The sequence below is a fragment of the Typopeltis vanoorti genome, chromosome 10 (genome assembly GCF_054136105.1).
Source record: "Typopeltis vanoorti isolate ZY-2024b chromosome 10, IOZ_Tvanoo_1.0, whole genome shotgun sequence".
NCBI classification, from domain to species: Eukaryota; Metazoa; Arthropoda; class Arachnida; order Uropygi; family Thelyphonidae; genus Typopeltis; species Typopeltis vanoorti.
The window spans coordinates 51,265,432-51,292,333 of NC_143558.1; the positions used below are offsets into that span (position 1 = coordinate 51,265,432).

Sequence of the window (26,902 nt, forward strand, 5' to 3'; positions counted from 1 at the left end):
AAAACCAAATATCGTAGGCAGTACAGTAACGAGGGTATGAAGCGCCCATGGCAGGTGTCTAACTTGTCCCCCCCCCAACCCAAAAATGACAAAAATTTTGAAACATTGAAATGTAACAAGTTAAATGTTACTAAATACAATATGATAAACTGTGTGTATAACAGTGGACCTCCCACGATGAGTCTTTGACTCCATGGAGGTTTTTATAATAATAATAATAATAATAATAATAATAATAATAATATGTTAAATACTTACTATTAACCCCGTCAAAATGAGTTGCAGTGTGGTGCAGAATTTGGAGGTCTAAAGCGGCGTGTTGCCGAAATTTAAAAATACAATATAAAATAGCGGACTTTTATATCTATTTATTTATTTTTATTTTTTACGTTTTGCACCGCCCCAAATCTAGTTGTGCCCGTTGCGGGCGCTTCTTTCGCCACGCCCTCGTTACGGCACTGATCGTAGGACAGTAAAGGAAATTCCAAGTAACACAGTACACGTAAAGTCAAAGGTTGTTCCACCACAGTTAATCCGTTAACGGTTCTAAAATCGCCGTTCAGGAATTAACGGCGAAGGGGGTAATTGCATGATAAAAAGTAGAATGCAGATGAAGTTTTGATTCGTTAAAATTTAATTGGCAACTATGCCGCGGAATCTTGTCCAGAAGCAGTGCAGTATTTTTGTTTTATTCAAAACGTATATAATTGCTTTTCATTTTCAACAAGAAGATGGGGTATACTCCTTAAACATTTAGAAAAAAAATCTTTAACAGTTAAAAGATCAAGTGAAACGAGGTAGCTGACACTGTATTGCTTTGAAACCGTGGATATAAACAAATTATTAAAGAGGCATTACTTGAACTATCCATTTCTCCTTATGAGAAACCTATTTCTAAATTAGAGCTCATCATTGGCTGATCATTTTGACAATTCAAAAACAGCACTTTTAACAGTTGTGTGGGACAAAATTTTACAACGAATAAATGCTACTAGTAAATCTCCACAAGATCCCGATATGGATTTATTTTTAGTTAATAATTTGTTATACTCTTTAGTTAGTTTTATTTTAGATATAAGAAATAGTTTTTGCTGCTTTAAATGAAGAAGCGAATTTATTAACAGATGAGACAAAATTTAAAGATGAGAAGGAAAGAGTGAAAAAACGAAAAAAATGTCTCACGAAGTTTCACAGTCTAACGATGAGATTACTCGTATATTACATGGGAAAGAAAATTTCTTTATTAATATTTTTAATGTCTTTACGATAAGATAATTTTGGAAATTAATGAAAGAGCAAAAAGCTATTTAGACAGATATGTTTGGAATTTTTTTTTTTGAAGAAAGATATAGCCCAAAACAAGTACAAGACTAGTATTAACAAAATTTTACAATCTTATGGGGCTGATATTGATTCAGAAAAATTTATTGGTAAAGGTAAGCAATTTTTAATAATGATAAAGGAAGAAAATTTTTCAATTAAAATATGTACAAATTTATAAACGATGGGTTAAGGTTCACTTTTCCGAACGTAGAAACAATTCTAAAAATAATTTTGAGGATGCCTATTTAAAATACAAGTGCTGATGCTGATTTTCAGTATTGAAACGAATAAAAAATTTAAGAAGCAACTTGCACCAAAATAAAACAAGTGACCTGTCGTTATTATGCATTGAATCAGATGTAATACACTCGATTAATTATGATATCATTTTAGATATATTTGCTAAAACGAAAGACAGAAAAAAAACTTTTAGTTATTTTTTCTTTTTTAATTTAAATTTGAACTGATATAATATACAGTATATAAAGATACCAAGCAATTTTATATGCTAGTTTTTTAATCCCTTTTTTCCCAAGTAAGCAAACAGACAAGGAAGTCAAGTTTACGGCTGCACTACGTGCAGCCGTAAACTTGACTTCGTGGTAAAGGTGGAGTAAACTTGACTCGTGGTAAAGGTGGAGCAAGTTCTGATCACTTTCCTCAGAATTTTCCCCTAATGCAAAGCACATTTCCTTGCGGAAATGTATGATGCTATGCATTAAGGTAATGGTCACTACTCATACCGGTAGGTGACCATTACCTTAAACCTAAAAAGTACTCCCACCAGACCTAAAAAATTTTTAAATCTGGTGGGAGCCAGACCTAAAAAATACCAAGGGTGAAGTAATACAGAGCTTATAAATATTCTACCTAAACAAGTTGCCATAAAGTGCTTTGCCCTCATTAAATAAAAATCTCAGGATTAGATTGCATAGCATTCTCCGCAAGGAAATGTGTTTTGCATTAGGGGAAAATTCTAAGAAAAGTGATCAGAGCTTACTCCACCTTTACAACGAGTTGCCTAGTGTTGCACTACGTGCAGCCGCAAACTTTACTTCCTTGTTTGTTTGCTTACTTGGGAAAAAGGATTAAAAAATCTAGTTTATAAAATTGCTTGGTATCTTTAACATAATATATACCCAAGGTAAAAAATTTTCTCTCTCTCTCTCTCTCTCTCTCTCTCTCTCTCTCTCTCTCTCTCTCTCTCTCTCTCTATATATATATATATATATATATATATATATATATATATATAAATGCAAATATATATGTATACCAATGTTGTGTTATTTTTAGTTTATTAAAATGAGTTATTATGGAAATGTTGACTTTTATTTTCAATAAACTAAAAAAAAAAAGCGTATGAATTTGATTAACTGAAATAGACTTGTTCTTTTGGAGCCTCATTATGATGTTGCGCCTAGGGCTTCAAAAAGTATAAATGCCGCCCTGTGTATTGCATTTATATAATGTTGTAAGCATTATTATAAATATTATTTATAAATACAAACAAAATTTAATTTTTTGGTTTTTTTTCCTTAGGGGTACTGCAGTGTCGCAGTGCTTATGTACGAGTTGCTACTGATTGTAGCGACGTCGTCCACTCTGTCAACCAGTTATTTCATATATTGCTTTTCTAAGTAACTTCATGCGAGCTTGAAGGAACCAAATTCCATACTTTTCTGAATGCGAATTAACTAAAGTGTAAGCCGCTTTTAATCGGTGAGTCTCAAGCACGTACACTTGTTCTGTCCCCCCCCCCCTGCCCACAATAACGGTTAATCAACTTACTTAGCTATTCGAACTGATGCTAAGCATTCGTTTGGCTTGCTGCTGGTAAAATGCGTTGACTGATCTGGATTTTGCAATGCTTTTTCTTTCCTCAAAATGGATGCACTAGGAAAAATACTAGAAAGTTCGCAATCATAATCAAGGAAAAATATACAGTACATATACTCTCTTTCTCTCTCTCTCTCTCTCTCTCTCTCTCTCTTTGTGGTTTCAAGAATATAAACTTCCAACTTTCGGTTTCAACGCACCGTAGGATCCGAAGATTGATTTTATTAGTATTAATAACATGGGTTTCATTTTTGTGATAGCGCATAAAAAAATAATATTTCTAAGTGTGAAATTTGCATCACAAGCTGATTCTGTTAGGTTTATACTCCATCTCCTCACTTCTCTGCTTAAATTCGCACGAGAGAGAGAGAGAGTTTTCACGTCAGACCTTAGAAATGTTAGTGAATTTCGTGTAGTTTATTCAGTGTGAATTATTATCCACTTGTAATTCTAGTTATCTTTTGCTTACGGTTGCAAATTTCTCAGGAAGTTCTATATTTCAAATGAAAGTTCTGCTATTTGATTACATGTAGGATTACTGCGATTATATTCATATAAAGTTTTTTCTGGGAATGTTTAGTTGCATTTTAAATACTGCTTTGATGAAATATAGGTTAATAAACTGATCTTTCTTTTCGCGGTGGAAAAAAGCGTGTTTTTGCAGCTGTTTTGTTGTTTTGTCGCGAATTGACTCTGCCTAGATATTTTGCAAAAAATCTGGCAGTTCAAAATAAATTCTTTTGTAATATTTTATAACCAGGTAATATTTAAAAATATTATTTTGCCAATTTTAACGAGATCAGCTTCCTCTTCCCAAAATAGATCTGTCATTGATTTAAGACTAAGATTGTGGAACGAGAACAGTATAAAGTAAATGTCAGTCTGGGAGACCAAGTGTGTAGTCCATATTTTCAACCGATAGGCTGGGGGTTCCAATCATCTGTGGAATTATGTTTGTGAAAGTCTTACGATGGTAGATAACATTCACTGTCCATTATGTAATTAGCGCTAGGCAGGCATAAAGTGATTTTATCGTAACATAATATTATCTTTAAGGTAAATAATGCTTGCAATTTTACTACATTATTCATCTGAAAATATCTTTTCTGTTTCAATTCTTCCTGCATAGATGTGAAATTTTTATTTCACGTTTTAAGTAACAATTTAATATGTTAAACCTTTAGTATTGTCACCTTTCAAGGAAGAAGTCGAGTTTTATAGTCCTTTAAATATTTTCCCGTTGTTCTCATACGAGGAAAGACAAACATCTGGCATGAATACAAAACCCCCTACCTCTTTAAAGGCGAATAAATGAAACGACTGTCTTGACCTTGGAACATCACCGACCGCTGCCAAATGGCGATATCGTACTACCACGTAACTGGGCGTAATCAAGAAACGAAAAAGAGTGAAATAGTTTCAGTATGTGTTTGTATTAAATAAAATTCAGCTTAACATAAATATCTAATAAAAATATGGCAAGAAATATGCCCCTTTTCTTGACAAAGACATGTACTTCTACAGTGATATGCAGCAAATATTAGTCGTGTGGAATTTGTAGACTAGTGTATGCATTGTTGTCATTGGAATCAACATAACGAATGACTATTTCCTTAAATACCGATGACTTATGAAGTACAGTAGGTTTTCTATGTGTTTATGTTAGGGCCATTATTCTCAAAGATTGTGTATTCGTAACAAAGCTTTTTTTCCGCAACGGATTTAGTAACGCCTTAATTGTCACTATTAAGTGAACAAATATATTTTCCAGGGATTTCGAAAACTAACACGTTTCATTATTTGAGAAAAGTTTTCCGTCAGTATGACATGATATGTGGAAATTCCCGGACTTGTTTGAGCAATCTTAGAAGGATGTTTTCTTGCAGATCTCTTTTTAAATCACTTCCTTCACTCGTGTAATATATTAAAAAATAAATAAATAAAATAATTGTGGACTCTACAACGTCAACGTCGACTGCTACCTATTATACACCCCCTGTCCAAAAAGAAACCTAACTTTTGATAGAAAATAAAACCCAGGTCAATTATAATTATCCAAATCATTTATTTCAATCAATATACTCTCCCTCAGCTTCGATACAGCGTTTGGCACTTCAATTAATTCGTTAAATGAGTTTTTTTATATCGGTTTTTGGGATACTGTTGAGGGTCGTGGTTACTGCCGCTTGAACGTTTTCAGTGATGCCGTATCGCTTTCCTTTCATCGGCAAATGAAGTCGGGGAAGAGAAAGAAGTCACAGGGTGCTAAATCAGGTGAATATGGCGAGTGATTCAACACACAAACTTGATTTTTGCTCAAAAACTGTCTCACAATGTTCGAACGATGAAATGGTGCATCATCGTGCAAAAGTGACCAGCTGCCTGCATCACGATATTCATGCCGTACGCGAAGAATTCTCGCTATCAATCGCTTCAAACCTTCGAGATAAAACTTACAATTGATTGACTCACAATTGGCTAGGCGGAACGAATACTTTGTGCCCTTCGAATTGTAGAAACAAATCAGCATCGTCTTTACTTTTGACTGACTTCTCCAAGCGACTTTTTTTCGGATGCTTCTCTTCTGGTGGTTTCCACTCAGCACTCTGGCGACTGTTTCGGGCTCATACTCAAAACACCATGTTTCATCACCAGTAACGATCGTTTCAAGGAAGTTTGAGTTCTTACGAGCGGTTTTAATGAGGCCCTTGCAGTGTTCAATTCGATACATTTTTTTGGTCGTCGGTCAACTTGTGGGGAACAAATCGCGAATTCAATTTACGAAGGCCCAAACTCTCGGTCAAAATGTGCACAGTTGATTTTGGAATTACCAATTCATCTTCAATCAATCTCACGGACGATTTCGAGTTTTCTTTGATGAAATCACGCACTTTTTGGATGTTAACTTTGCTTAGTCCAGTTTTTGGACGGCCCGGCTGTTCGTCGTCCTCAAGCGTCTCACGACCACTTTGAAATCGCTTAAACTACTCGTAAACTTGAGTACGAGATAAGCATTCATCACCGTATGCTTTTCGAAGCATTTGATGCGTTTCGGTAAAACTTTTACCAAGTTTAACACAAAAGTCAGTCGCAGCTCTCTGTTTGAAACTCATTTTCCGACCGTTCGTCAAAACACACTGTCACTCTTGGCACTATAACTCGGCTTCTAATGAAACAAATGTCATAAACAGTTGACACAACACTAATGAAGGTTGCCGCTTTCGACAACAAAAAGGTACAACAGGTGGCGCTACTAGTTTCTTATATTTTTGAAACGTTCGGTTTCTTTTTTGGACAGAGGGTGTATACATAAGAATAATATCCTAAACCTGTTCTTCGGTATGTTAAAAGACTGCATGGGGAGCAGTAGATTCTTAGTTTTGAAAATGAACACGACGTATATAGTTCATTCATTTCATTCGAATTTGAGATCAATGAATTAAAGACATACGGAAAAACAGAAATGAATGAACGAAAACTAATTTATGCAAACTGCATTTATATCAATTATGCTATGATTCGATTCAAAGATGTTAAAATTTACAGATCACGATAATATGATATATAATAATTTTATCTCATGTTTCTTGATAAAAATACATTTTTTAAAAATTTTCTTACGATATAAATGTCATATTCTCTGTCATTCAGAAATAAATATCATATCTACAAAACACACTAATTATACGAAGTGATTATATTTATTGTGAAACAGGTTTCTTAATACTTGGACCGAATTCTCAACGACGCAAATGATTGCGTAGTCAAATTATAATTAGAATTAGCATAATCCTAATTATAACTTAACTATACTTAATTTTTCAGATATTAAATTATTTTTACACGAACCTTTTTTGTTTCCATATTCATAAAAGATACTAAATGAAAATTTTAGCTGAACATGGCATCATTTTTGAAATGATTGGTCTCGTTGAAGCTCGCACCATCAGCTGATACTGCCTGTCAGTTAGTACGCATTACGATAGTCTTCTGCCCAGACAATAGAGCGTTCTTATTAAATAATACAGAAATTATTAAAGTGTTTATTTATTTATATCTTTATATAAATAGCAAATATTATCTTCTGGTTAAAAAATCAAATTAAGAATTCGCGACCGAAGGCGGAGATGTTTATGTTTCTCACCGGTGATTAGTTATTATTATTATTATTATTATTATTACAAACCTACACAGAGTTACAAGTCTCGTCGTAGGAGGCACATCAACTATTACTATGCCCATCATACCCGCTTAAATCCATTCAGTCTCTCGACTCATCACATCTTATGACAATATAATCCATTCTCCACTCACCTCCTTCCAATGAAAAGCATTCCTTACTCTCATTTCGCCACACCTTTATACAATTTTTATATTCTTCCTCTTTGATCCTACGAATAATTTCCTATTTCCTTAGTAAACTCCTTTAATCAACTTATACGCCTCACATAATCATTTCTCTTTATATCCATTTTCCGAGTTCATACATTTCTTCAATCAGAGGCTAAATAATGGCACATTATCTTAATAAATTGTCTTAAAGAAAGAAAGTTTAATGAACTCTAAGAGATAGATAATGAAGGCATTGTACAGGAATTAATAGTCCATGTAGATTTTTACATAGTTTTCATCAGATTGTGCTTCACTGGATCCTTGCCACGAACAGTTCTCACTCTGCCCAGACATTCCTTTCGGATCTCCACCGAAAGGAATGTCTGTGAGAGTAGAGTGGAATGAGCTGTCCGTGACAAGGATAGGCACAATCTGGCGGAACTATCATTGCCAAATGACCTGTCTTTGTGGTATGGTATGGTACGTTATTCAGCTGGACGCAATCATTAGTAGATAGAAACTGTGAGCATCAAGGGATGCGCTTGGTCGGTAAATTCCACTCAGCGAAGTTCATCTAGGCTCTGGCTTTCAGATTACTTCACTGATTTTAGGATATTAAATCGGTGGCAAGAAAACACTACCCACATAATCACATAACAGTCCTACAGTTTGTCGGTTAGTGGATGAACATGCACGATGGGTCCATTCATTTAACCTGGCTATGAGCGTTAAATAACGAACCAAGGTTCATTGTACCAGAAGATCATTTCATACAGTTTTAAGTGTCTGGCATCAGTGTTCTTGTGCTTACTGTAGCCATGTCTATGTTTTTAGCTGACAGGTGGAACTCCGCGCAGTCATTGCTGTATCCTTAAGCAGTCGACGTATTTTGATTTCCGATGTACTTTTAGTATACTATAGTTGTCATTTCACCGTCATTAGTATTGTTATTGTCTTATATTAAACTTCAGGATTCTTGAAAGTATCCTTTTTTTTTTTTCACATCAGCAAGTTGTTTTCCGTTGTTGGACCATTCTGGGTACATTCTGGATAACGTGTCATCTTAAAATTAATGCTGAAGCAACTAAGACTGTAAAATCAATATATTATTTCTGTTAATTGCGTGTGTGTTCTCTCTTAAGGACATCCACAATATAAGAGCATAACCTTTTCTTTTTAGAAACAAATAATAAATTTGGACAATGCAATATTAGCACGTATGAGAAAGTCAGTCGAGACTTCTTATCTGTTCAACTTAGCAGGACATTTAGCATGAGCATAAAAAATTAAGTTCGATCATTTATGTTTCAGTGGTTTATATATAGAACCGATCGGATGGTGACATCTTAGCTCTGAATAGCTACTAGTTTGAGGCTCATAATTTAAGTAGATTTGAAGGAAATTCAGTCAACGAGCATTTTTTTAAATACTTCGCACTCGAGTAGTACATTAAAGTAACTTCATAAGGTTATGTGATAAGTTTATTAAAGCCAGGCAGTTTTTTTATTTTTATTTTTAAAGGTCTGGTAAAAATTACTAGTGTGTGATCACCACTGCGCACGCAACAAGTACAGAGCAGCTCGTGATGATTTTAGGACCTAGTTAAATATTTTTAAAGCCCCATACTGAGTAAATAAGATAATATAACTCTTAAAAAATGTAACAAACACTAAATACATAACTAAATATTGATAGTAAATGAATTATAAACAGTGTTTGCAATTTATTTTTACGGCTTTATTTACAGTAATATATACTCTAAATATTGCTAATGAACAAAAACATCGCACATCATTTCACTTATAAATTTTTTTACGCCGCATAATTCTTAATAATATCGTCATGCGCAGTTATTTCGAATTTTCTTGTATTAAAATTGTTCTTAGGAGATTTGGGAATTATTTCAGCTAAGGTTGCTTAGTTGAGTGAGTAGTTAACGCGTTTGCTCTCCAACCAGCAGTTTGCGGTTCGAATTCAGCCATGGGTATTGATCTTTGTATCGGTATCAACGAAACCGTTTGGTTGGAAAGATTTGGTTTTGAATTCTATCTAGGATACGAAGAAACTTTTTTAAGGGCTCCCCCCCCCCCTTCTTCCTTCACTTTGCCAGTCTCATTTTGAAAGTGGCAGGTTTTTCTCCGAAACTTGGCTCTTTCATCTCGCAGTAGACATATCGGCCAGAAGAAAGAAACACACACACACACAGTAACAATGTGTTATTTTTAATAGGGGTATTTTTCATAGAATGAAATTTTATTATTAAAATCTTTCCTACAGTTCAGTAAAACGAGGTCATAAAAACCGGTAGCATGTCTCATATTCCACGTTCCACCAGTTTCATATCTTACAACAATTTCTTTTCCTTGTTGGTTATGTATTTCTATAACGTTTATTATTAGTTTTCTTCGTATATTTTATATTGTTCCTACTGTCTAACTTTTTCTTAAGGAGATCTTTACTTATTATTACATTTTATTTTATTCTTTAAATTTCCTTACGATAAGCATTTAGTATCCTAACCATCATAAACTGAAGTGTTGAGCTCAGTATTCTGGCCTAGAATATTATACAAACCGGTATAGTCATTCGCAAAACAACTTTATTTACGTACAAGGCACTGCAAAGATTTTGATTACGTCAAAACTTGGCAATTGAAATGAAAAATATCTTTCTTTTTCTAAGAAGTTTATGAAATTACATCAGCGTTGCATTCATCGCCTGAATTATCCTATAGGAATTTCCATTCAACTGTTTTCCATTACTGACCTTTTTTTTTAAAACCAATACAATTTGGTTGTTTGAGCAAATGAATGTTGAATTTTACGGATGAAAACCGTAATTCATAGGAAGAAATGAAATTTTAATTTTGAAGCTATTTTCAGATGTTTTTATATTTAAAAGTTTGCTTTACAAAGTCATATAAAACGCATTCATGCGTAGTTTTAGTCAATGTTTTATTTGTATCCAAAAAAAAAAAAAAAAAGAGCACGCAGGTCGCTGATATTGACAAGGATCCAGATCTTAGTCTCCTGCAGGGATTCATGCAATTTGCGAGAGAGTATCTGTAGACGAAAAGAGCTGCAGTGAAGTTCCGGACTGGTAGCTCTTCCTCATAAATTAACTGCTGATTTACGACGAAATTTATTGTCAGTTAAAATTAGTAACTAATGATACTAAGTTCTGCATGTTTTTTCGTTCGAGGAAAGGGAGTTCTCTCAGCTGTAACTTTCTTTTTTTTATCCAGTTAGGAAAAAGGAGTTCTTTATTGGAATTGCTTTACTCGAGCTAGTCCAACTCTTTCACATTAAACAAAACAAAAAAAAAAAAAAGACGAGCAACACTGATATTCTATCGTTCAGAAAAAGTACATCATTAGTCACGTTCAGAATTAAGTCTAAATTCCAAGGTCATTGACACAACGTGCTCACGCTACTTCAAAATCGATTGCTTTACGTCATTGTTTACTGAATTTGTTGTTGCGTTTTGCTTGTATCTTGTGCTTGATCGTTCTGTTTATTTGCACTTCCTTAGTCAAATGACCAAAATTAAGCTGCCCCGGCTGCTTGTTATTCGCACGTTCTCGTGCGAATAACAAGACCAGGAAGAGCATGCAGACTAATTCCCACTCCACCCCCTTCGTCCCACGTGAACGCCACAAAGTGACAAGCAACTTATCAACCGATGCCAAACGCGTTATCATCATTGGCAGAGAATGGTTTGCAGCGTCATGGGTAAATATAGCAGTCACCTTTAGACGTGGAAATTCTCCGAAAGTGGATCCCGCTATTGCACTTTCCTTATGCCGCCCACGTCGTCTACATGACAGTGGCACGTGCAAGAGAGGGCATCAAAGAACCAAAGCAAACCTGTCTTTCATCGATTTTATCAGTGAGGATGGCGTTCTGAAAGGCCCCTCGTATAAGTGAACTAGTTTAACACCAGTATTAAGTAAGCATCCTTGCTGTGACATTGTCGTAATTTGTCCCTTGGTAAAGAAAACAAAATATTAAAGCTTTTTGTAGGGAGAATGTTTTCCCATTGCACCTCATGGTTCATGATTAACCACGAATCATGATCCGCATTGAGTTCAAGCAACAATAAAAGAGATGCATTAGAGATAAAAGAAATACATTACAGAGCAAATTTTCGAATTCGGTTTTAGCACCGCGGAATGTCTCACTATTTTTGACCTTTTTATTTCACTCAGGTTTTACTACTACTTTTATCAAGCTTATCAGTTTATATGTTATTTACTTAAAGTGATCTTTCAGTTTATTTAAGCAGTCATCGCATCCTTTTTTATGAAACAATTTCTTATGTTAACGAAGAAATCAGATATGCACAATATTAAAACTTCCAATAGTAATAAATATAAAAGAAATTATGCATTTGATGACAATGAAAGTACACCATTTTATTGTTGGGTCGTCTTTTCTTAATAGCTAGAGGATCTTTTCACCCGTTTAAATGGTAACCTTAAAAGTAAAAATGCTCTCTCTCTCTCTCTTACACACACACGTACATTCACTGTGTGTTACGATGGATGGGTCCCTCTTTTCCTGCTTCGTCACCAATGCACTAGTGTCTCAGGGCTCTATCGCATTTACTCTGGACTCTATCACCTACTCTCCATTCATCCTACTCATGTGACAAACCATGCAGTGTTCAGACATCCTCAACTTCAAGATCACTTCAATCAGTGCCTGAAACACTGATCTCCACACCAACCTTCAACGGGGAAGGACAATCTAGTCACCTTCAATGCCACCAAAACACAGTCTTGACTCTTTTCTCTCAAACGCGATCACCCTATCCTTACCCTTGTAATACACAAATATACAAACCCAGACAAGATCAGATCTTTCTTCTTGGACTGACATTTACAAATCTCCAGTTTCTCCTTGCATAAACATATCAGTAGCTTCTTCAGCCTCTAAAAACTGGGTATTCTTTTCCGATCAAGATGATTTCACTCACTAACCCTGTATAAATCCGTAATCCTCCCATCTTAAAATACTGTTTACACGTTTGGGATGGTGCATAATCTGATCTCCTCACAGACTCACTCCAGCCTCTATCTCACAAGCGCACTGTTTCAGTTCTGGGTCTTTTCTACAGTTACTTCCATGGTCACTTCCTACTGAACTGATCGCCATCACTCCACCACTTTCTGTTGGGTCTGTTAAAACAAGAAGAGGAATGTTGGGCAATACCTTCAAGCACGCACAAGTTGCTTCACCTATTCTGTTTTATTCCGTCTACCGCTGACCAGTGGAACAACCTTCCTCATGGTATTCCCAAACAACGACAGGTTCAAAAAAAAAAAAAAGCATCGATTAACTTCTTTCCTAACCTCACCTGTTGTATCTCACATACACGGCACTGATATGCTATAGGTTCTTCTACCTCTCGAACGTTGAAATGATAACATTTCATAAATAAAAAATAGAACTCAAAGCTGCTGGTTAGTTCTTATTGTGAGGGGTAATAGTCCTAATGCGCACCTGCAGGTCGTCCTCGCTTTGGGTTCACTTACGAAGTACCTTTGTTACTTCAAGTTACGTTATAGTTCCTAAATCCAGGTTCGGCAAATTAGCCTTTAGATTCGTTTTTTTCCTCCCCCACCTCCCCTATGTTCTGGTCCCCAATCTCTTAGACCACTCTTAATCCTCTAGAATCGGTTCGCAGTTTTTTTTTTTTTCAACCTCCACATTCTGCCTTAAACAACTCCACCTTCCCTGGTTAGCGTACCCGCTCTACAACCAACATGCCGCTGGTTCATGGTTCATATGCAAAGTTGTGTTCCTTGATTGTTTCTTGCGTACATTGTACAGTCGAAACCAAAATTGAAATATATCCATAAATGTCGTTCTTGTTGTCGCTATTTGCCATCCAGTCGTTTTCGACTCTTGTTATCTTGTGAACAAAGGCTCTCCATTTCACTCAGCTTCGTGTTTTCTTTCAACAGATGCAAGTTCAAGTTGGTAAGTTTCTTTATGCTGCCATCCAATTCTTTTGCGGTCTTCCTCTCCTTCTCATGCCCTCAATATTCCCCAACATTACCGCCTTTTCTAATTATCATAAATGTCATTAGTGATCTCAAATATCAAATTTTGTCAAGTCCATCCAACTAGTGATTCCTTACGATTTAACAGCAGTTGCTTTATTATACGATACTGCTGACTGACTTTAAATTATACAGTTTAAACTAAAATCGAAATATTTTGATAAGATGTCATAAATATCCTAAATGCAAAATTTCATTAAAATCTGTCAGTGTTAAACACTTAGAAAAAGTACTAAACATTTCAGATTTACAGCCTCCCTAGCTCAGTCGGTGTAGACGAAATCCCTTTGGTCGGAAAGACCTGGGTTCGATTCCGTCAGTGACCTTTATTTGGTTTTTTTCGACGAAAGGTGAGTTAGCCGGTCTCATACGGAGGTAGAGAGTTTTTTCTCCCGGAAACTCGAGTTTTTCGTACCTCAGAACAGGCAAACCGGCCCCATGAACATACGCTGCGACAGTCAAAAATATATACCCCCCCCCCCCCCCAAGCGGCAGGTCGGTTGGGAGTTGTACTAACAAAAGTCGCATCAATTGTAACGCGAACCCTGCATTAGAAGCGGGATAAATGGGCAGAGGAAGAAAAACTAAACATTTCCAATTTAACAAAACTGCTACCTGTAATATAGTAGCAGTTTTGTTAAATGCAAACTGACAAACTGATCCTTATAGGTGCTGTGTATTTTTTGTAGTGCACTAATAAAATGCCCGAATGTGCGAACCCTAGTGAAAGAAAAAAAAAATCATAATTTTATCTCCCAGAATATATATATATATATATATATATATATATATATATTTTTTTTTTTTTTTAAGTGAATCCCTCCCGCGAAGGTTTGTAAACTATAGTATACTGGCATGTGAGTAAGCCAGAAACCTCACTATTGAGACCAAACATGGAACTTTTTTTCATTACTTCTGCTAAATTTGCTGATGATCAACAGGCTGGTAGGTAGTTTGACAGTGGGCGTTGAAATTCACTGCCACCTGAAGATATCAGCAAGCATATAATCACATTAGTTCTAACACATGATTTATAAGTTAGCCACTCTGCAAACATGCCAGCAAAATATTTAAAATCTTCTCCTCTCCCCTCAAAAAAAAAAAAAAAAAAACAGAGAGAGAGAGAGAAAAAACAAAGAAAGAAGAAGAAGAAAGAAAGAAAGAAACTTTAACTGCAAATCGCCAGATATTCGTGGAGTACTATCGACTGAAAGGTTAACACCTGTAACTTAACATTTTTCGAGGGAAAAAAAGTCCTTAATATTGATAAGGCGGCATAAATGGGATTTTTATATTTTAATTTTACAATTGAAAAATAGTTGTAAAAAGTTATTATGAGTCTCCTTGGCTTACTCAGTTGTCACTATGCTCTTTGGTTGAAAAGACTTGGTCCAAATCCCATCTGAGATGTGACTATCAAATGAAAGTGAGTTAGCGGGCCTCACAAATATTCAGGGATTTTCTTACAGAAATTCAGGATTTTTATCATGCAAAATAGTCAACCTGCCCAGATAATCCACGCAATTGGCAGATCATATTGATAGGATTAACTATTTCATCATAGCATTAATTAGGTTCATATGAAGCCATTTACTCAGTTCTGAGAGATTCAACCTATCACGACTCCATGGTTCTTAATCCGTCTTTTGCGTGGATTGTCTGGGCAGGTTGACTATTTTGCATGATAAAAATCCTGAATTTCTGTAAAAAAAATCCCTGAATATGTTCTTCTGGCCACTGTGCCTGTTTTGCAGGCACAGTGGTAAGAAGAACATGCACAATTAACAGGCATCATGCACTGGCCTTGTTGATCTTAGTTGCTTCGGCAATAATTCCAGCCATCTGTGATACCAGCTATTTTTTTGAGAGGCAAAAAGTCTCAACTATTGATTGACTAGTGCCAGGCCACGCTTGCGCAGAACAGCATGCAAGTGCGTTGAAAATAGAGACCCACTTTGATGGCGTCCTTCTGGAACCAGCTCGATGTGGACTACTCCCTCTAAATTCTATCAAACTCGTATGATCATGTTCTCAAACAGGCCTCTTATCGGAACCGGAAGTGTTTCTTCACACTGTTCATCAATTTTTTTGTATTCTGGTTATTGAGTGACACCCGCTTTTTATTGCTACTAATTCGTTACATGAAATGTTAATTCTTTGTAACCTTGAACTTCCCAAGTTGGTGAAGAAGACATCGCTCAGCTTTTCTTGGAGTGCTGAGCCGACAGTCAGTAAGTGCCTGTGACCATATTAGCTTCGACGGTCTGACACAATCTTAGGACTAGATGAGAATAAGTGTCCACAATGAAATTAATGTCGCTGCCTTGAACTATTTTGAACCCGTCAATTTCAGTGGTCTCCACAGAATTCCGAAGCTCATTCGGTATAGACGAAGCCCTTTCGTTGGAAAGACATGGATTCGATTCCCGTCGACTAAAGGGAAGTTATCGGGTCTCACACAGTTGGAGAGGGTTTTTTTCCTCGAAAACTGGGGTTTTTCGTCCCTCAGAACAGGCAAACTGGCCTGTGAACACACATGGATCTACAGTCATAAATACATACTTAATCCCTCATTAGGAGGGCTCAACCTGTCCTAAGGGACGGTTGAGGAAAGGGGGAACCCCACACGAATGAATAAATAAATAAATTCTAAACAGTAAAAACCCTCATTTAAGTATTTAATTAAAAAAAAATCATAATCATTTAAGCATTCAATATAAAAGATTCAGAACGTCCATCAGTCTCTTCAGCTGAATGAAAGAAGAAGAGGCAGTTTAATCTTAATTTAAGTTTAAGTTAAGATTCATGCTTATCACTTAAAAGTAAAACCACTGCTATTGCAATATCCCTCCCCGTCTTCAAATTTGATATTATTGCCCATAGAATCTCGAGAAATGTTGCGATTTCATCGATTCTGTCTGCACTTTGAATGACCTTGAATAAGCTAGGAAATTCATCTACGACATATTTTAATTAAAAACGATTCGCCCACGTATTTCAGTGAAGGAAAGCTGGTAAATTTATTTAATTAATATTATATCCGGTTTACAAATCTTAATTGATCCAGACTGCTTGGAAATGAATGAAACAAGCAACATAAAAATTGCTGAGAGTTATTTAAAACAAACAAGGGATTGCTTTGTCTTTTGCAAATCTGATATGTGTGTAGGCTGTTTCAATAGCAAAATTCATTGATAGCCATCTTAAAAAGATAAGGTTAATTTTTCTCCTTTGAAATTGAGAGTACTTACTACTGTGTTCTCATGGGATAAATGTTTGGTCTACCGTAACCGATAATTTAAAAGAAAAAATAATTATTTTTTAAAGGGAACATTAATGAGAAAGGGAAAGGGACAGGCGGCTGCATTTTTGATTTAATAATAGCTTTTGCGACTTAGCACAATAGATTATTTCATTTAAAATTGTTTTCTCTGTCACAGATGCAAAATTATCTTTAGTATTTATCTTGATAAATACTAAAGATAATTGTCTCTGTTATTTAATTCAGGTGGATTCAACGGCTTGCTAATAAAGTAGAAAGGAGGGTTTTTTCCCAGGTTTTCTTATCTGATTTTTATCTTTTTAAAATTAATATGAAATAATAGATGAAACGGAGATAAATATTTATATTTGTCTCTGTTTCATCTATAATTGCTATGAAATCTGTTTCATCTAAAACAAATATGAAATATTTATTTTACAAATATTTCATATTTGTAAAATATTTTATAAATATTTTACAAATATTTATAAAAAATGTAAAATTACAAAACTAAATATAGATTGCATTTTTTAATAATAATAACAAGCCTTATAGACTCAAGAAACCACACTTGCTTGTTCCAGAAAAGACTTTAAGAACATACATCCATGGCTTGTGTAGTATTCGAAACCGCAGTCTTTTGAGTAAAGTGATGGATTGTACCAACTGAGCTACTGCGACAGGTTTAATGAGGGTTATCTCCTCTCAACGTGTTAGGCTCAATGACCTGTCAAGGCCAAGTAACTTTGCTTCGTTTCGATACTGGAATAGAGCAGTTAATCCTCTCTGCAAAGTATGTTTTGTCTATGAATGTGAAATAGTATTGTGTGTGTGCATTCACAGTCTAGTTCATCTGTCTGTCTGTGGATTGAAAAACACAAAGTTTCCTGAAGGAAATTCTTTTCACTTCCGTATGAGGTCAGCATGCTCAGTTGAAAGTCATACAAAGATTCGAATCTAGGTCTTTTCCATCAAGAGGTGTCGTTACCGACTGAGCTACGATGGCTCCTTAATGAACATTAATTCAGTTAAAATATTATTTTTTGCACAGCTGCATGGAATTTTTCTGACATACACAAAATAAACTACGTAAAAACTGAAATCGAGTTGATCCGCTGTCGTTAATGCAACATTTCTCTTTCATCGTTTTCCGGAAACCTGCCCAAATGCTTTCAGATACGTGTTGTGGGAAAGCATGTTCTACAGGGGTAACAGAGAAAAATTTTTGCAAGTAGAAATCCACATTGCCTCAATTATTTAAGATCTGTAAGAATCAAACAGTAAGTAATAGATAAAAATGCGATTTACGAATATAATGAATTGACCTGATATTTCATACTTTGTTAAATAAGCCGAAAGCCATAAAATGAAATTCTGGAAATTAAAAATAAGAAATATGCCATAATGATTATGAACACTTCAAATAAAGATTTTTAAAAAAAGAGATGACTTGTAGTTGAAATAAACTCTCAATGAAAAAAATAATACCCTGTAACCATTCTGGCAAGGTAATTTATCGATATCGTTCAGTATTGTGTGGTGAAAAAGTAGGTTACTCCTTTTTTTTTTTTTTTAAATGTCTATGTTTGATATGAAGAATGATTAATTACAAAACAATTAAATAGTACTAGTCTAGGCACTTCATGGTAAAGTTGGAATAAGCTCTGATCACTATTCTTAATATTTACCCTTAATGAAAAGCCCATATCCTTGAGAAGATGTATGATGCTATGCATTAAAGGCAAGGGGCCACTACCCAGACCTGTTTCGACCTTTATTGAGGTCTCATCAGTGGGAGCCAGGCTAGGAAATACCAAGGTTAAGTAATACAGAGATTATAAGTATTTTACCTAAACAAATTGCCAAAAGGTGCTTTGACCTTATTAATTAAAAATCTCAGGATGAGAAATAGATGTAGAAAGTTTTTTACCTTGGGTATAATAAATGTTAAGAATACCAAGCAATTTTTTAAACCTGGTTTTACTTCATTTCCCAAGTAAGCAAACAGACAAATAAGTCAAGTTTGCGCCTGCACGTAATGCAAGTCTAAGTGACCCGTAAAGTAGAACAATTAAATATTCATTGTGGGGAAAAACAGATAAGTGAAGTGGGATTTTCAGTCTGTTATAAACATTCAGTGAACTTATGGGGTATCATGCCGCCTAAATCAACCTATACTACATTTTAAGTTTGCGCAGGTCGGATTGGATCTATTTTTAAATACTTGTGGCAACGTAAGATAAATACTGTAATCTTAACGATGGGATCAGTTTGTGTGTGTGTGTGTGTGTGTGTGTGTGTGTGTGTGATAATAATGACCTTTTGAATTTTTTGAAATTTTGATATTTTTAGGTAGCCAATATTAGTTAATAGCGTGAACCATTAACTAATAAACAGGCGTCCTTTTTTGAACTTAGATTTCTAATTTGATTATTTTGATTTATATTTTTTATTCTCTTTTTTTTTTTTTTTTTTTTTTTTTTTTTTTTTTTACATTTTACGATGTCTTACCTACGTAAGATATTCAATTTTCCAGAATGCTAATTTGCATTATAGTATAATATTATTTTACACATTTGTGCTGACTTAAACCAAATTATCACAGATTATACCCAACACTGTCATTATATATATATATATATATATATATATATATATATATATACGAGTATGTCGAATGCTATCGCATTTATGAAACTTATCCGAATAGATAGAGGAAGGGGTAAAATTAGAATGGGCTTCAAAAATAAAATAAGATAAATAAAAAATAAATAAAATAAAATACAATAAAGAAGCAACGAGTCATTTTTATGATATTCAAGAAAAATGCACTTCTTTGTTTCGATTCTCTCAATGAAATCGCGTAAATCAATAGCGATCTGTTGATACTGTGAACTGGTCTAATGATGCTGTTTAAAACGTTTGACTAACTTTATAGTTTTTCATAAAATCTTTATTAATAATTTTTATGTTGATCCCATCCACGAAAAGTATATGTATGTATCCGTGAGCAGATCAAATAATTTACAGTGGTAATTGTTACTTTTACAGTGGTAATTGTTTAAGCCACTTCAGGTTCTCTGCTAAGTAGGATGGTGGTTTCAAACCGGTTGATCCATCGCGTAACGACATTTAAAAGCATCTCTTCCCACAGACATATACCGTATCTGTTTGTACAGCCACTGCCTTCTCAGCCAATCAGACGCCATCAATTTATCCACCGTGTTTTCTTTAATCACTTCGTATTGAAATAACAAGACATGTAAAAAGTACTTTGCATAATGTGTCCCCTTTCGTCTCATCTCATCTCCTTTTCCCTCTTTTACCTTGCGGTGTCGAGGGTTTATTAATCATCGGACCTCAAACCGTTCACAGGATAAGGTGGTCAGCCCTATTCTCGGTGTATTCTATGTCAGTAGTGTTGCGTTCTCAAGGCCGGTTTGCCTGCTTTGCGAGTTTGCCCCCTTTCGTCATCGATAATAATTTATATGGAATATTTCCAAGATTATAACCCACATAATTACTACATTCGTCATAATTACTATGGCTTTTTTCCATAGCGATTATTACGAACAATTTTCGTAGTATTTTATGTAATACAACGTTTGTATAAAACAAAAAGAGAAACAAAGATTAACAACAGCAGAAATGAAGTTCATGAGAAAAACTGCAAAGTATGCTCTATTTGATCACAAAAGAAATGAAGATATTATGAAAGAATTAAACCAAGAACCAGTAATAGAAAAAATTAAAAAATATAAACATAAATGGATGGAACACGTTCAAAGAATGAAAACAGAAAGATTACCAAAACAAGCCTTAGGGAAAAGAAAAGGACGTCCTCTTAAACGATTCAACGATGACTTCTAAGGCCGGAACAGGCTATGCTAGGCCTAAATCCTTGATACGTATGATGATGCTGATGAACGTTTGTATTCTTTCTGAACACAGACGTTTAGAATTTATGAATCAATATAGTATTCAATCCTTCTATGATATATCAAATCAAGTATTTTTAAATCAGCTGAATGGATCAAAGTTTCATTCATGTATTAGGGGAATTTCGCTTTTAATTTATTTGGGATGCATTCGGCAGATGATTTCATGTGCAAGCAAATTTTCTATAAATAAAAAGTAAAAATTCAAAACTATTAAATTTACAGTCTAAAAAATTGCAGTAAGATTTGGATGAAGCCCACAAAGAAATCATTTGCTTTAAAGTGAAAACATACCAGATGTCTATGATTTATGACAGAAATTATTAAATAGTTATTTAGTCGTTACACCATTTTGTTTGAGGGATTTGGGTGTCAAAACTCTTACTTTCACAGTGTGAGTTTAAAGTATGCACATGCTTTGGCTTAATTATTATAGGTGATATTATTCTTAGCCGATAATGTCTTCTCGTATTTAAGACTCAGAAAGCGATATGTAGAATATTGGTTGTTAGAAGATTCTTCAGTAACATACGTACGACGAGTCAGCTTAGCAAGACACGTGCTGTATGAATTTAAGATTAGAATGAAATTACTTTCATAGCTATCACGGCAATTGTTTGTGCTGGACGTTGGCGCCATCTTGTTGTGACCTTCGCGAGCAATAATTTCTTTATTTATATATTTGAATCATCTTTACCTAGCGGTACACTTTTGCATTACGTTACAGAAACAAACAAATGCGATTTTTAATTATATCATTACTTTTATAGCATAGGATGACGGGAAAGCTACGATAAAGTTTGCATTAAAATTTTTCGCTTAATAATTTAATAAATAATTTCATTTTGTAATTATAAATCATGTAAGATTGTCATGGTGAAAAGTTCCGAGCAGTACGGAAGCTGTTATAACCATATCCGTAATTCACTAAACAAAGTGGGCGTTTTCGGAAGTGAGGGGAGGTTACAGTAACTTAACTGTTTATTTAATTTACATTATATACATATGATAATGCAAAAAAAAAAAAAAAGAGTATTAGGATACTTACATATTGAGAACATATTTGCTTTGAAAATTTTCATGGACGGACTTTCGTTTCTGGAGCGGTGTAGAGTCAGGATTTCCGCTTCAGTGTAATGGACAGTTTCAAGCGATCAATAACTGCTCCTAGCTCGCCGTAAGTACTTCCGCATCAAAGTAAATGACGTTTGATAATATTATAGACATATTGGGTTAAACAAGTAGGGTTAGGTTTGGTTGTGATCAAAATTTAAATGATTAAACAGCTTCTGCTGTATCACTCCCTTCCTGTTGTGTGACATTGAAGCTTTCAAGGATAGTTCTATTGTGTATGGAGAATTAAATTCGAGATAATGGCAGCGTAGGAAGCTAACCGAACAGACGCAGTTACTATGCCGTATATTTCACTCAACTTCTCTAAGGCTACTTAACACCTGGTGGTAATCTTACCTGAAGATCATCTGCCGAAGGTTGACCTTCTCTGCATCTTCTGTCATACAACATCTCGCAAGGCTCCATTTTGCTTACTGGTGTCGCTTTGAATTTTTCACCAATCAGCAGCGTGAATTTTCAGTAACGTAGCCTTCCGTCTACCTGTGTATATATACCGTGTTGTTTACTTAGGCCTCATCCGTGGTATTTCTTCCAGTAAAGTCTCCCCATTCTCACGCCGATCACACATCGTGACCTAAGAGGAGCAGGTGGTAGTAGCTAATACAGGTGCGCAGGGGGGAAAAGCAGACCAGGTGGACTTATCCAGGAACACACGAAATGTTATAGGAATAAGGGAACGATAGAGACAGACTCCTTTACGGAGCACACATGTAAGCCACTCGGCATGGTAAGTGCTTGCTAGTGTCGGATTATTTTCCACATGACAGACTGTGACGTGTGTGTCAGTGTGCTGTTTGCTAAACATTCCGTCACTTCGATAATACCTGTATGTCCGTAACTCGCAGTGGCGAAGATTGTCGTGAAATGAATGGAGTGCGCACGTAATCACGATGGACGCTATGAAAAGACCGCGATCACCCTGGCAACGAACTCTTCTGCTTTTGCAAGAAGAGCTACACCATCCTGTTCAAGAAGGGGTCGATGTGTACTCCACCAGACAGTATGATAGGCATATTATCGAGATCAAAGGTTGGTATAACTGATCAGAATTAAAATGTTTATTATATTCATTAAAAATAAAAAACACTCTCCTCCCATGTAGTGTAATATATATATAGTAGAATTCGCTTAAGTAATTCTATAGAATCGTCAGTTCTTTTAAAGTTATAGGACTTTTATTAAACTTCCGCATAGCTCTTTGTGTATTCTCACTAATGCTGTGTTTACGATTTACAAATAGGCTTTTAACATATTTACTTTCCACAGCAGAACTGGTGAACCAGCGGAACAATAAACTTCCTTCAACTGGAATTGTTGCTGAAGTGAATGTTCGTATTTACGCATTTGACTGAAATATTTGTGCGAGTACACTGAAGTGAGACGAAAATCCTAGTTTTATAGGGCAACTTTAAGCCATAACGTTAATTATACATAATTCTAGTATGCTGTAGAAGTAGATGGGGCAGGAAATGATTTTTAACATAACGAAGTAAATTACATGTTTACAAAAACGGAAAGGAAGAAAATGTGTATCAAAGAAGTAAAGGAACAAGGAAGTGATCTGCAGCGCTTTTCGGTATAAAGTTTACAGGGATGTGTCTTAATTGCATTATTAATTTTCTTGTGAGTATTTCGAACATTTTAAAGTCTTTTTAGTCTGATTTTTTAACAGTAAACGTGCTTTTTATTCTTGCTCTTTAAGACACTTGCGCCATGAGAGGTTTTTTAAAGAAAGTTTTCATTCTTAATAAAAGAAACTGCTCGAGTTCCCATATCCAAACCGGGTTCTGAAATTTCATATTAGCAGCTAATAGTTTACATTTCGATAAATATGAAATTTCAGACCAGGTTTGGGTGTGGGAAATGAAGGCGTCATAAATAAACTGCAAAACATGAAATACGTGAGATAATTTTCGCGAAAATGTGAAGCGTTTGTAGCATTATGTTCATTCTGTATGAATGTGCGCACCCATTAATACATTAATACTTGTTTTGATTAGCTTGCAATTCATAAATCTGGTTAGGGTTAGTTTTGTATAGACAGACTGCGTAGACAGACTCATGATACAACAAAAACATGTAGAAATATTTATTGTATGTTACTCGTACTACCTAAATAAGGTTACTAGAATTTTTTATATGAATTCCACCTATTAAAAAAAAAAACGGAAGCTATTGTATATTTGGTTTCCTTTGTCAGATAATTTTGTTCTCCTTCTCCAGAGATGGAAACTCTGTAATTCGGTCGGTGTTGACCGTGTCCTTTGGCTGGAAAGATCTGGGTTCGAGTCCTATCTAGGGCGCGAAGAATCTTTATAAGGACTTTGGGAAAACAGTTGGAGGTGAGTTAACCAGTCTCATATGCAGGTAGAAGGTTTTTTTTTCTTTTCTTTCCGGAAAATGGATTTTTTTCATCCCTCAAACCTGCCAGAAGAAAACATGCACTTAACAGATATAATACTCTAGTCTGATAAACTTAGTTGCTTTGGCTGTAAATTGAAAATAATTAACATCAGCAATTCTCTAAAGACCAAACATGGAACCTTTTTCAAGCCACTTGATCAGTCCTTTAACAAGTGTGTGTGTGGGGGGGGGTGATGGCTCACACCGGGACGAAAATCAGTTACTAGCTAAAGGCTTTCACAGTCATCCATGTAACAGTGGGATTCGAAGATAGAGAACGGGGACGCTATCCACGTGGCCCAATGAGCCTGCAAATTGGTAATAAAGAAATCATTCTGTTTTGTTCAGACAACTCACAGTTCTTCCTTAGAATTATCTTCCTGAACAAGGGCCGGATAGTACTTTCCTTTGACGAAAGAATTCTTTATCGAGAGGCTATTTTCCCGTTGTTTCGGGGCAGAATTTCCGAAATCGAGTCAATGACTTACTGAATTTGTTTAAGTTCAGAAAACCGTTTCTTGCAGCTTGAAGATTTGCATAACGCAAATTTTCAAATGTCTTTCACTTAGAATTTATGCATAATGTTTTCATAATTTAAGCGAAGTTTCGACGTGAAAACGTCATTGTGTCTTTTATGAAATGCGACCTGTTTGATAACTTAATTAGCAGCTTTCTTCATCAAATAATACATAAGAACCTATAGATAACCGACTAGGATATCTCGTATACCGCCGGATGTTATACACTAAAAAGTAGCTAAGCAACACAAACTGCGTTTAACAGTTGCCTTAGTTATTAATTCTCTGTATGTTCTCATTTTCACGTTTCCACACGTGCTCTCGAAATCTCCTCGACGTAGTTCCCCGGTTGTCTTGGTGACAGTTCGCGTGTATTGCTAGTGTTGTCAGCTACTATTATTCCTCTACTCTTGCTACGTCATTAGCGTGAAATATGTGTCAATTCGCGGTCTTTACAACCGTGTATTGTTCTGGTTTGACCTGGTGCGCACGCGCTCATATGCGCAACACATATACACACACCTACTACAGACAGGTGTGCAAGAAGCACGCTTCTAAACTGAAAGAGTTTTAAAATCCACAAATTCTTCATAATCGATCTGCTTACGCGTAATTCCAACAACTACCCATTTCTTAGAGTTGTATTCTTATGACGCGTAGAAAAATCGTATTTAACAATTTACGTCTGAAAATATGCAATCTAAAATCATATGCAAATAAAAAATCCACCTTGATATATTCTAAAGCAGAGGTCGGAAACTTTTTCTGAAAAGGGCCGGATAGGAAATATTGTAGGATTTGCGGCCCAAGAAGTAAAACTTGAAGGTATCATGTACTTATGTATAAGACAGAAAACAAAACATGCACACTTTTTTATTAACAAAATATAAAATATGATTTTGCATAACTTTTCGTCAATTAGTGAGAAATATGGAATTCTTTTTTATGTAGGTTCGTTAGTAATTTGGAGTTCAAATTTGGTATTCCCAATCATCAAAATCGATTGCAAATGCTCATCAGATACGACTCATTTGTAACGAGATTTTACATATTTCACCTTTAAAAATGTTTAACACGATGAATATTGTTAAAAATAAATACAAATATTCACCGATGTATACTAGTGGTGCGTGCAACTAAGAAATCTGTGGCATTCGAAACACTGTCAAGTTTGCACTGAGTGTTGGTGGCATCGGTAGCAGTGTGCTGGGATGAGTGGCATCATATGCATGGGCATGGCTGCGTGATATTAATATTGGGGACACCGAAACAGCAATTTCATGATTCTGTCACTACATCTATCCTTAGCTGGCGAGCTGTATAATAATAGGCTGGACCCGGCCATCGAGCCGTAGTTTGCCGACCCTTGTTCTCAAGTATCGATGGTTATATTTCCTTTAGGCTTACTCATTAATGGATAGGAATTGTCGGACGTCCTTTCCTGCTCTAGCGGGTTGTATTAGCATTATGACAACAACAATCCGGTTTCGCAATTCATTTTAATTATTTAATGTTCATCGATAATTTCTTTAATTTTAATTGATTTCGTATTGTGTGTCTTCACTCATTTTTAAGGATTCTTTCTTTTTTAACTGGCTGGATTAAAAAAAAAAATCGGTTCATTCATAAGTCTAATTTGAATTACATTTATAGGATTAGCATATATTTGCAAATGTATATATGCTAATCGTGAATTCTTAATGACTGTAGATATATTTAAGAACTAAGAATTGCTTCTGCTTCATATGAGAAATATTTATTGATTCAATCAGTATAGTTTGCACGAATCAGCTTAACGGGTGACACCTCTGTGGCTGAGTTCGTTTTGCCATAGATCATTGATTTGGAAAAGACCTAAGTTCGGATCTTGATTGCGAACAGTCGAAGTTTCCCAGCCGTTTTCAAAAATATCTGTTAAAATGTCGTCTGTAATTCCAATCTCTTTCAGCGTTCTATAGTTCGAAAAGTAACAGAAATATGTGCGCTGATGCAAACGCACTTTTTTCGTTACTTTTATTGGACATAGACGACATCTAACAGCTGATAAGTGAATAGAATGGGTTCCAAGATGGTGGTGAGCATTTAC

The 26,902-nt window shown here is 35.3% G+C and overlaps 1 protein-coding gene and 1 long non-coding RNA gene across 2 annotated transcripts in view; one reads left to right on the forward strand and one right to left on the reverse strand.

Annotated features, from left to right (window-relative positions):
• The window catches only part of LOC150102414 (uncharacterized), a 64,529-nt gene extending 42,082 nt beyond the window's left edge, over positions 1 to 22,447 (reverse strand). Inside the window, exon 1 of the long non-coding RNA XR_016548949.1 lies at positions 21,810 to 22,447. This is a non-coding gene — a long non-coding RNA (uncharacterized LOC150102414). The remainder of the gene's footprint in view (positions 1 to 21,809) is intronic.
• LOC150102413 (calmin-like) overlaps positions 1 to 26,902 on the forward strand; it is a 291,766-nt gene that overhangs the window by 80,689 nt on the left and 184,175 nt on the right. The window lies entirely within an intron of this gene.